Genomic DNA, 12,782 nt, shown 5'->3' with positions numbered 1-12,782 from the left:
GAACTGGGTTGCCACGTCTTCCAGGCTCAAACTAAATACTGTGCCAGGGAAAGAGCTGGGTCAGGGCTTGTAAAAATGCAATAAAATTTCCTGTCAGTTTGAATATGGCTTTATGTTGATGGGTTATTTGCTTGGTTGCCGTAGACTTTTGAATGTTTTCCAAAGCTTAATTTAGCCATTTTTGGTGGTTATTGGTGTGTGTGTGTGTGTGTGTGTGCGTGCACGTGTGTGTGTGTCTGTGTGTCACCTGGGGAAAGGTTTTGGAGTTTATTAGATATTTTTCTGTCCTCTATTATTAACATCTTACATTGGCATGGTGCATCTGTTACAATTTATGAACAATGTTAATATATTATGATCAACTAAAGTCTATAGTTTACTCAGAGTTCCTTCATTTTTACCTAATGTCCTTTTCCTATTCCAGAATCTCACCCAATGTACTATATTACATTTAGTTGTTATGTCTACTTAGTACGTTTTGGCTATGACAGTTTTTCTTGATTTTGATGTCCTTGAAAGTTCTGAGGAGTACTCATTAGTTATGCCCTGCCACTAGAATTTTTTAATTTTTTTTTTCTAATTATACTGGGACTTTGGGTTTTTGGAAGCAAGATCACAGAGGTAAAATCACATTGACATAATGTCATACAGAGGTAAAGTGTATCACATTACATCAAGGACACACTGTGTCCACGTGATTTATATCTATTGATGTCAATCTTGATCAGCTAGTAGAAGTAGTTTGTCAGGCTTCTTCATTGTAAAATTTTATGTTTCTTCCCTAAGTTCATCCTGTATCCTTTCAAAGCAAGTTAGTATGTGCAGTATGCATTTAAGGAGTGGGTATTTCTGCTCCCCCTCCTTTAGGGTATAGTATCTACATAATTTATTTGGAATTCTTCTGCACAAGAGATTTTTCTCCTCTGTTTTTAATTTATTCAATCATTTATATCACTATGGATTCATGAATATCTATTTTACTTTTGGGGTTATAATTGAATACTATTTTATTTATTTATCTTGTTGCTCAAACTTTTTCAGCTTATGCTATGGCTCGATCTTTCAGATAGCTTCCATCCTTTTGACATACCCACTCAATGTGACGTTTTGTTTAAGTATTTCCTTACTTTTGACAACATAACCTCTTGGATCATTTTCTATGTTTCCTGCCTCAGTCCTAGAGGAAGCTGTTTCTCCACGGAGCTCTAGTTCCCTATTGGAGAATAATATTGGAGATTAAGATCTGAGGGTTACGTGTGCTTGTTGCTACTGGAATATAATTTCTTTTAGGCACTCTTAGTTGGTGGAGCAAAGCAATACTTGTATGCACACTAGCCTGTGTATATGCATATAAATATATATCTATATGCATATATATATACATCTGCATTTTTATTGATTTAACATGAGATCTTACTGAAGTCTTCAACTCTAACCCATTGCTATATGGATTATTCCAGCCTTCTCCTTTGCTAAGTTGTGAATGTCCATTCCAATTGTTAAAGAAAGAAAAATGGCTCCCTCAATTTGCTGTCCATTTACTTAATTATTAATTTCAGTATACTTGCATAGCAGTATCAGAATTGTTCCCCATATCTCCATGGGAAAAATTTTATTTAGTAGAGTATATTACTTGTGTACAGTTTATTCTGTCTTTAAACTGGCATATTTTATACATTCGTAGTTACTTAGGTGAGAAATTTTTCCCCACTCCATTTAGTGAGTTATTTCATACATTTGTAATACAGTTTGATTCTTTTGTTGCAGCATAAATTTATTCCTAATATAATGCAATCAACTAAATGATTTATTAAAATCTGCATATATTAAGTTTCACATTGTATCACAAAGTTCTGGATGCCTTGATACATGCATAATTTCATATATCCACCCGTGCAGTATGATACAAAATAGTCTTGCCAGTCTGAAAATTTCCTGCACTTCGCCATTCATCCTAATCCTTTCCCCACTCCTTCTATACACACCTACCCTCTGGCACCCACTGAAATTTTTACAGTTGCTACAGTTTGGTCTTTTCCCAAATGTATATAACATGAATCACAAAATGTTTAGCCTTATCAGACTGACTCCTTTACTGCACCATATACACTTAAGGCCCCTGTATATCTTTTCATGACTTCATGGCTAATTATTCATTTATTTATTTTCTCATTCATTTATTTTGGTGAATAAAATGTCATCATATTGATGTGCTACCATTTGTGTGTCCATTTATGAAAACTCTTGATTTCTTCCAGTTTGGGGACATAATGAATAAAGTGGCTATAAACATTCATGCACAATTTTTGTGTCAATATAAATTTTCAACTCTATCTGATAAATACTTGAGTGCATGATTGTTGGATTGTATAGTAAGACTATGTTTAGTTTGCAAAGAATCTGCCAAACTTTCTTCCAAAGTGGCTGTAACATTTTGCAGTCTCATCAGCAAAAAATGAGAGTTCCTGTTAATCCTTGCCTATGTTTGATATTGTGAAGATTTTTTCTTATTTTAGCCATTTTAATAGGTACATAGTGGTATCTCATTTCTACTTTAATTTGCAATTCTATGAGAATATATAATGATAAGCATTTTTTCACATGCTCACTTGCAATATATATGTCTTTTTGGTAAATTCTATGTTGAGATTTTTTGGTCCACTTTTTTATTGAGTTGTTTATTTTCTTGTGGTTAAGTTTTAAGTGTCCTTTTTATGTTTAGGATACAATTTATCAAATATGTGTTTTATAAATATTTTCTCCAAGTTTGTGGCTTGTCTTTTTTTCTCTTAATGTGTCTTGCAGAGCGGAGTTTTATGTGATAATAAAATCTAACATATTTTTCATGGATTGTGCTTAGAGCATGTAAAATGTTATATCTGAATTCTCATGATCAAATTCAAGGTAATCTAGATTCTATCTAATTTTCTTCTAGAGGTTTCACAGTTTTCTGTCTTACACTTAAGTCTACAATTCATTTGGAGTTAATTTTTGTGAAAGATGTAAGGTCTGTGTCTATATTGCTTTCACACATGAACATCCAATTGTACTAGCACCATTTATTACAACAGTAATGATTCTTCAACTTTGTCTTTCTTTAATATTTTGGTGGCTATTTTTCCATTCCATATCAACATTAGAATAATTTTGTCAATATGTACACATAGTTTGTTGGGATTCTGATTGAGATTACATTTACCATATAGATCAACATAGAAAGAATTGGCATCTTAAAAATATTGAGTGTTATAATTCATGGACTATATTATTTCACTGTTCATTTAGATCATTAGTAATTTTACTATAATTTTATAATTTAGCATATATATATTCTGTACATGTTTTTTATGCTTATACCTAATTATTTTATTTTCTTGATGTTAAATGGTGTTATGAATTTGAAATTAATTTCAAATTTTCATTTTTACTCACTGTTATAAAGGGAAAAATGGATTTTGTACTTTAATCTTGTATCTCGTGACCTTACAATAGTAGCACATTACATCCAGGAGTTTTTGCTGTTGTTGATTCTTTGTCATTTTCTACATAGATACTTATGTTATCTGTGCACAATGATAGTTTTATTTTTTCTTTCCAATCTGCATATACTGTATTTCTCTTTCTTGTCTTACTGCATTAGCTAGAACTTCCAGTATGCTATTGAACAGAAATGGTGAGAGGGAACATCCTTACCTTGCTGTCATCTTAGGGGAGAAAACATACAGTATCTCATCATTAAGTGATATTAGCTATAGGGTTTTTTTAGAAATTTTTTGTTGACTTGAGGTATTTGCTCTCTATTTCTAGTTCACTGAGAGTTTTTATCATTAATAGGTATTAGATTTGGTCAGACACTTTTTCTGCACTAATGATTATAAGCATGTGATTTTTTTTTTCTTTCACATGTTGATGTGGTGGATTAAATTACTTGAATTTCAAAAATTGAACCAACATATGTGGAATAAACCCCAATTAGTAGTATTGCAGAAGAGGGGGAAATGGTGGATAGGAGGCAGGACTAACTTGCAACTCCCAGTAAGTCAGACAGAGCAGCGTATAGAGACCCACATCATGAACTTTTGCTCCAAAAACTACCACAGGAACATACCAGGAAAACCAAGAGAATCCGCAGACCCTTTGAAGGAGGCGGATTGCCACTGCAGTCTTCGTGGAACAGCCAAGGAACTGTGAGTTTGCTTGTTTTCTTTCTTCTTTTTTATTTTTATTGTACTTTAAGTTCCAGGGTACATGTGCACAACGTGCAGGTTTGTTACATATGTATACATGTGCCATGTTGGTGTGCTGCACCCATTAACTCCTCATTTAACCTTAGGTATATCTCCTAATGCTATTCCCTCTCCCCTCCCCCCACCGCATGACAGGCCCCAGTGTGTGATGTTCCCCTTCCTGTGTCCAAGTGTTCTTATTGTTCTATTCCCATCTATGAGTGAGAACATATGGTGTTTGGTTTTTTGTCCCTGAGATAGTTTGCTGAGAATGATGGTTTCCAGCTTCATCCATGTCCCTACAAAGGATATGAGCTCATCATTTTTTATGGCTGCATAGTATTCCATGGTGTATATGTGCCACATTTTCTTAATCCAGTCTATCATTGTTGGACATTTGGCTGGGTTCCAAGTCTTTGCTATTGTGAATAGTGCCGCAATAAACACATGTGTGCATGTGTCTTTATAGCAGCATGATTTATAATCCTTTGGGTATATACACAGTAATGGGATGGCTGGGTCAAATGGTATTTCTAGTTCTAGATCCTTGAGGAATTGCCACACTGTCTTCCACAATGGTTGAACTAGTTTACAGTCCCACCAACAGTGTAAAAGTGTTCCTATTTCCCCACATCCTCTACAGTACCTATTATTTCCTGACTTTTTAATGATTGTCATTCTAACTGGTGTGAGATGGTATCTCGTTGTGGTTTTGATTTACATTTCTCTGACTGCCAGTGATGATGAGCATTTTTTCATGTGTTTTTTGGCTGCATAAATGTCTTCTTTTGAGAAGTGTCTGTTCATATCCTTTGCCCACTTTTTGATGGGGTTGTTTGATTTTTTCTTGTAAATTTGTTTGAGTTCTTTGTAGATTCTTGATATTAGCCCTTTGTCAGAGAAGAAAATTGCAAAAATTTTCTCCCATTCTGTAGGTTGCCTGTTCACTCTGATGGTAGTTTCTTTTGCTGTGCAGAAGCTCTTTAGTTTAATTAGATCCCATTTCTCAATTTTGGCTTTTGTTGCCATTGCTTTTGGTGTTTTAGACATGAAGTCCTTGCCCATGCCTATGTCCTGAGTGGTATTGCCTAAGTTTTTTCTAGGGTTTTTATGGTTTTAGGTCTAACATTTAAGCCTTTAATCCATCTTGAATTAATTTTTGTATAAGGTATAAGGAAGGGATCCAGTTTTAGCTTTCTACATATGGCTAGCCAGTTTTCCCAGCACCTTTATTAAAAAGGGAATCCTTTCCACATTTCTTGTTTTTGTCAGGCTTGTAAAAGATCAGATGGTTGTAGATGTGTGGTATTATTTCTGAGGGCTGTGTTCTGTTCCATTGATCTATATCTCTGTTTTGGTACCAGTACCATGCTGTTCTGGTCATTGTAGCCTTGTAGTACAGTTTGAAGTCAGGTAGCGTGATGCCTCCATCTTTGCTCATTTGACTTAGGATTGTCTTGGCAATGTGGGCTCTTCTTTGTTTCCATATGAACTTTAAAGTAGTTTTTTCCAATTCTGTGAAGAAAGTAATTGGTAGCTTGATGGGGATGGCATTAAATCTACAAATTGTTTTCTTAGCTGGGCAGCCTGTAACCTGGGGCAAGTTCTCAGCCCTGCTGACTGGCTGCATGAAAATAAAGAGTGCTGTTGTGAAGGGCATGGTGAGAGTGAGACTGGGCCTTCAGGCTGTGGGCTACATGGGAGCTGGGTGAGGCAGGTGGCTGCTGGATTCCCCAATTTCCCTGGCAACCTGTGTGACACAGCAGAAGCAGCCACAATCTCCCTGGGAACATAACTCCATTTGGCTGGGAACCACAACCCCATCCCCCACAGCAGCTACAGCAAGCCCTGCCCAAGGAGAGTCTGAGCTCAGACAGGTCTAACCCCACCCCCACTTGATGGTCTTTCTCTACCTGCCCTGGTAGCTAAAGACAAAGGACATAATCTCTTGGGAGATCTATGGCCCTGCCCACTGCCTGATCCTTCCTATGCTACCACAGCTGATGCACTCTTGAAAACGCCACCTCCTGGCTGGAGGCCAACCATCACAAAACCATAACACCTAACAAAAACACAACCAAGGACCATCACAGAGTCCACTTTGCTCCCCTACTACCTCCACCAGAGCAGGTGCTGGTATGCATGACCGAGACCTGAAGATGAATCACATCACAGGACTCTGAAGACACTCCCCAGTACCAGCCCAGAACCTGGTAGTTCTGGCTAAATCCAGAAGAGAAGAAAATCACTGCAGTTCAGCTCTCAGGAAGCCCTAACCCTAGGGGAAGGGGAAAGCACCACATCAAGGGATTGCCTCATGGGGCAAAAGAACCAGAACAGAAGCTCTTGAGTCCCAGATCTTCCCTCTGACATAATTTACCCAAATGGCAAGGAATCAGATAAACAGTTCTGGTAATAAGACAAAACAACATTCTTTAACACTCCCAAAATATCACACTAGCTCATCAGGAATAGATCCAAACCAAAACCAAATATCTGAATTGCCAGAAACAGGACTCACTGATCAAGGATGCACTACAGAAAGGTGAAGTCCAAACCTAAATAAATTTTAAAAAATCAAGATATAAATGGAAAAAAGTCTAGTGAAATAGCATAAATAAAAAAACAATCACAACTTCTGGAAATGAAGGACACACTTAGAGAATTGCAAATGCACTGGAAAATCTCAGCAACAGAATCAAACAAGTAGAAGAAAGAATGACAGAGCTTGCAGACAAGGCTTTTGAGTTAACCCAATCCAACAAAGAGAAAAAAAAGAATAAAAAAAAATGAGCAAAGCCTCCAAGAAGTTTGGGATTATGTTAAACAACAAAACCTAAAAATAATTGGCATTGCTGAGGAAGAAGAGTAATCTAAAAGTTTGGAAATTATATTTGAGGGAATAATCAAGAAAAACATCCATGGCCTTGCTAGAGATCTAGACATCCAAATACAAGAAGCTCAAAGAACACCTGGGAAATTCATTGCAAAATATCATCACCTAGGTGCATAGTCATCAGGTTATCTAAAGTCAAGATGAAGGAAATAATCTTAAGGGTTGTAAGGCAAAATCATCAGGTAACCTATAAAGGAAAACCTATCAGATTAAACAGCAGATTCCTCAGCAGAAACTCTACAGGCTAGAAGGGATTGGGATCCTATTTTTAGCCTCCTTAAAGAAAACAAGAACTTATATACACTTAAGATAAAGGGATGGAAAAATATATTCCATGCAAATAGACACTAAAAAAGGGCAGGAGTGGTTATTCTTACATCAGACAAAGAGAGACATAATATAATGATAAAAGGAGTAGTCCAACAGGAAATATTGCAATTCTAAATATATATCCACCTAACACTGGAGAACTCAAATTAATAAAACAATTACTACTAGACCTAAGAAATGTGATAGACAGCAACACAGTAATAGTGGGGGACTTTAATACTCCACTGACAGCACTAGACAGGTCATGAAGACAGGAAGTCAATAAAGAAACAATACACTTAAACTGTACCCTGGAATAAATGAACTTAACAGATATTTACAGAACATTATATCCAACAACTGCAGAATATGCATTCTATTCATTAGCACATGGAACATTCTCCAAGACAGACCATATGATAGACCATGAAACAAGTCTCAACAAACTTAGGAAAATTGAAATTATAGCAAGTATTCTCTCAGACCACCTTAGTATAAAACTGGAAATCAACTCCAAAAGGAACCCTCAAAACCATGCAAATACATGGAAATTAAATAACACACTCCTGAATGATCATTGGGTCAACAATAAAATCAAGACAGAAATTAAAAATTCTTTGAACTGAACAATAATAGTGACACAGCCTATCAAAACCTCTGGAACACAGCAAATGCAGTGCTAAAAGGAAAGTTTATAACTTTAAATGCCTACAACAAAAAGTCTGAAAAATCACAAATAGACAATCTAAGGTCACACCTCAAGGAGCTAGAGAAACAAGAACAAACCAAACCCAAACCCAGCAGAAAAAAAGAGGTAACCAAAATCAGAGCAGAACTAAATAAAATTTAAACAAATGAACAGAAAATACAAAAGACAAGTGAAACAGAAGCTGGTTCTTTGAAAAGATAAAATTGATAGACCATTAGGTATATTAACCAAGAAAAGAAGAGAGAATCCAAATAAGTTTCATTAGAAACAAAATGGGTGATATTAAAACTGATACCACAGAAATAGAAAAGATCATTCAAGGCTACTATGAACACTTTTATGTGCATAAACTAGAAAATCTAGAGGAGATGAATAGGTTCTGGAAATACACAACCCTCCTAGTTTAAATCAGAAAGAAATAGAAACTCTGAACAGACCAATAAGAAGCAGTGAGATTGAAATGGTAATTAAAAAGTTACCAATACAAAAAAGCCCAGGAGCAGATGGTTTCACAGCTGAATTCTACCAGAATTCAAAGAAGAATTGGTACCAATCCTATTGACACTATTCCAAAAGATAAAGAGGGAATCCTCCATAAATCATTCTATGTAGCCAGTATCATCCTACTACCAAAACCAGGAAAGGACACAGCAAAAAAAGGAGAACTACATATCAATATCCTTGATGAACATAGATGCAAAAAACCTCAACAAAACAATGCCTAACAGAAGCCAACAGCACATCGAAAAGATAATCCTCCATGATCAAGTGGGTTTCATACCAGGGATGCAGAAATGGTTTAACAAATGCAAGTCAAAATTGTGATACACCACATAAACAGAATTAAACACAAAAATCACATGATCAACTCAATAGATGCAGAAAAAGCACTTGACAAAAATCCAGCATTCTATTATGATTAAAACCCTCAACAAAATTGACATAGAAGGGACACACCTTAATGTAATAAAAGCCATCTATTACAAACCCACAGCCAACATTGTAATGAACCGGGGAAAGTTGAAAGCATTCCTCTTGCGAACTGGAAAGAGACAAGGGTGCTGCTATGGTTAATACTGAGTGTCAACTTGATTGGATTGAATCATACAAAGTATTGATCCTGGGTGTATCTGTGAGAGTGTTGCTAAAGGAGATTAACATTTGAGTAAGTGGGTTGGGAAAGGCAGACCCACCTTTAATCTGAGTGGGCACAATCTAATCAGCTGCCAGCATGGCTAGAATATAAGCAGGCAGAAAAATGTGAAAAAGAGAGACTGGCCTAACCTTCCACCCTACATCTTTCTCCCATTCTGAATGCTTCCTGCCCTCGAACATCGAACTCCAAGTTCTTCAGTTTTGGAACTTGGACTGGCTCTCCTTGCTTCTCAGCCTGCAGATAGCCTATTGTGGGACCTTGTGCTTGTGTGAGTTAATACTTAATAAACTCCCCTTTATGTATGTATATCTATTCCATTAGTTCTGTCTGTCTGGAGAACCCTGACTAATATAGATTTTGGTACCAGGAGTGGTTCTAGAGGAACAGAATATTAAGGATGGAGTTCTTTCATTGGTTTTGGGGTTTCTGGAGTTGGCTGCTTAATATGATTACACCTAAAAATGCTAAGGACTCTACTTCTAATAGTATGGAGAACACCGATAGTCCTTGGATTGAACTGTTTAGAGATTTATGAAAAAGAAATGCATTTGACACTCCTGATTTACCGCTCATGAGAGGCAAGGAGTTTAGTGACTCTATAAATAATACCTTTGACAATGTGTGGAGAACCAAGGAATATAATGAAGCTGGTTGGTTGGTCCTAAATTCAGTGGACAAAGTGGTGAAAGAAAATGGTGAATTCAGGGTTTCTATCTCCTGGTTTCAGAAGCAGATACTGAGCCACAAATCTGCTAAGACTGCCCTGAGTGAGAGTCTTATCTCCTGTAGAGAAAGAGCTGAAATTGTGGAAAAGCAGACACAAGCTCTTCTCATGTAAGTGGCAGACCTGCAATGAAAGGTGCATGCCAGGTGTCTATTGCTAAACTGAGGGCATTGATTGGAAAAGAATGGGACCTTGCAACTTGGAATGGGGACATGTGAAAGGACCCTGATGAAGCTAGGGACGCTGAGTTTGTAAATGCTAATGAACCTTTTTTTGCCCAGAGGAAACAGCTTCCCCATCTCCAGTAGTGGCTATACTCCCTCTCTGACCCATGCTGCCATCAGCTTTTCCACCTTTACCTGAGGAGATAAACCCTGTGCTCCCTGAAGCAGTAGTAATGACCTCCCATGAGGCAGTTGCCAGGCAAAATAATGTTGATTCTCCTCAGGTGTTACCCTCAACTCCCCTGTTTGCTTCTAGACCTATAAATAGACTGAAGTCCTGGCAGGCCCCTTGAGGTGAGGTTGAAAGTGTGACTCAAGAGGAGGTGCACTACACTCGAAAAGGGAGGCCACAGCAGGCGGATCATGAGGTCAAGAGATCGAGACCATCCTGGTCAACATGGTGAAACCCCATCCTTACTAAAAATTCAAAAATTTGCTGGGTGTGGTGACACACGCCTGTAGCCCCAGCTACTCAGGAGGATGAGGCAGGGGAATGGCTTGAACCCAGGATTGGGTGTTGCACTGAGCCAAGATCATGCCACTGCACTCCAGCCTGGTGACAGAGTGAGACTCTGTCCAAAAAAAAAAAAAAAAACCAGCTTGAATTTTCTAATTTATATAAACAGAAATCTGGAGAACAGGCATGGAAATACATATTAAGGGTGTGGGATAATGGTGGAAGAAACATAGAGTTGGATCAGGCTGAATGTATTGATTTGGGCCCACTAAGTAAGGAATCTGCATTTAATGTTGCAGCTCAGGGAGTTAAAAAGGTTTCTAATAGTTTATTTGCTTGGTTAACTGAAATATGGATTAAAAGATGGCCCACTGTAAGTGAGATGATCTTCCTTGTTTTAATGTAGAGGAAGAGATCCAAAGACTTAGGGAGATTGGGATGGTGGAATGGATTAGTCATTTTAGACCTACTCATCCCAGCTGGGAGGGTCCAGAAGATATACCCTTGACTAATGTCTTGCAAAATAGATTTATGAGGGCAGCATCTGCATCTTTGAAGAGCCCTGTAATTGCTCTTCTCTGTATGTCAGATCTAACAGTAGGAACCGGAGTCACTCAACTACAAAATTTAAATACAATAAAAATAATTAGATTCTGAGGCGGCAGGGGTCAAGGGGCGGCCCCCAACCTTCAAAGGCAAGATGTGCATAGCTACTGTAATGGACAGAAGACACAAAGCAGTAATCAGAACAGTCTGACTCTTGTAGACCTCTGGCATTGGTTAAATAATCACAGTGTTCCTGGAAGTGAAATTGATAGGAAGCCTACTGCATTCCTACTTAATTTATACAAGCAGAGAACTTCCAGGTCAAATGGACAAAAGACTAATTTGAATTACAAAAACAGAGAATCATGGCCCCTCAATCAATTTCCAGACTTGAGCCAGTTTACAGACCCAGAAACCCTTGAACGAAGAGGAGGCTGAGTCCCCAGACTCATCCTGTGGTCACTTCCCCAGTGCCAGAATGCACAATTGGCATAGACATACTTAGTAGCTGGCAGAAACCCCACATTGGCTTCTGGATTGGCAAGGTGAGGGTTATTATTGTGGAAAAAGCCAAATGTAATCCATTAGAGCTGCCTTTACCTAGAAAAATAGTAAGTCAAAAACAATATTGCATCCCTGGAGAGATTGTGGTGATTAGTGCCACCATCGAGGACTTGAAAGATATAGGGATGGTGATTCTCACCACGTCCCCACTCAACTCTCCCATTTGGCCTGTGCAGAAGACAGATGATTCTTGGAAAATGACAGTGGATTATTCTAAGCTTAGCCTAGTAGTGACACCAATTGCAGCTGCTGTACCAGATATGGTTTCATTGCTTGTGCAAATTAACACACCTGGTGCCTGCTATGCAGCCATTGACTTGGCAATTGCCTTTTTCTCCATTCCTGTCCGTAAGGCCCACCAGAAGCAATTTGCCTGTAGTTGGCAAGGTTAGCAATATGCCTTTACAGTCCTACCTCAGGGGTATATCAACTGCCAGCCTTATGTTATAATCTTATTCAAAGAGACCTTGATTGCTTTTTGCTTCTGCAAGATACCACACTGGTCCATTACATTGATGACATTATGCTGATTGGATCCAGTGAGCAAGAATTAGCAAACACACAGGACTTATTGGTGAGACAATTGCATGCCAGAAGATGAGAAATAAATCCAACTAAAATTCAGGGACCTTCTACCTCAGTAAAATTCCCAGGGGTCCAGTGGTCTGGGGTCTGTCAAGATATGCCTTCTAAGGTGAAGGATAAGTTGCTGCATTTGGCCCTTCCTACAACCAGGAAAGAGGCACAATGCCTAGTGGGCCTATTTCGATATTGGAGGCAATACACTCCTCATTTGGGTGTGTTACTCCAGCCCATTTATTGAGTGACCTGAAAGGTTGCCAGTTTTGAATGGGGTCCAGAACAGGAGAAGGCTCTGCAATAGGTCCAGGCTGCTATGCAAGCTGCTCTGCCACTTGGGCCGTATGACCAGCAGATCCAATGGTGCTTGAGTTGTCATTGGCAGATAAGGA

This window comes from Pan paniscus, chromosome X, assembly GCF_029289425.2.
Source record: "Pan paniscus chromosome X, NHGRI_mPanPan1-v2.0_pri, whole genome shotgun sequence".
In the NCBI taxonomy this organism is placed as follows: Eukaryota; Metazoa; Chordata; class Mammalia; order Primates; family Hominidae; genus Pan; species Pan paniscus.
The sequence above is the reverse complement of the archived record's forward strand: the minus strand, read 5'-3'. Positions refer to the sequence as shown.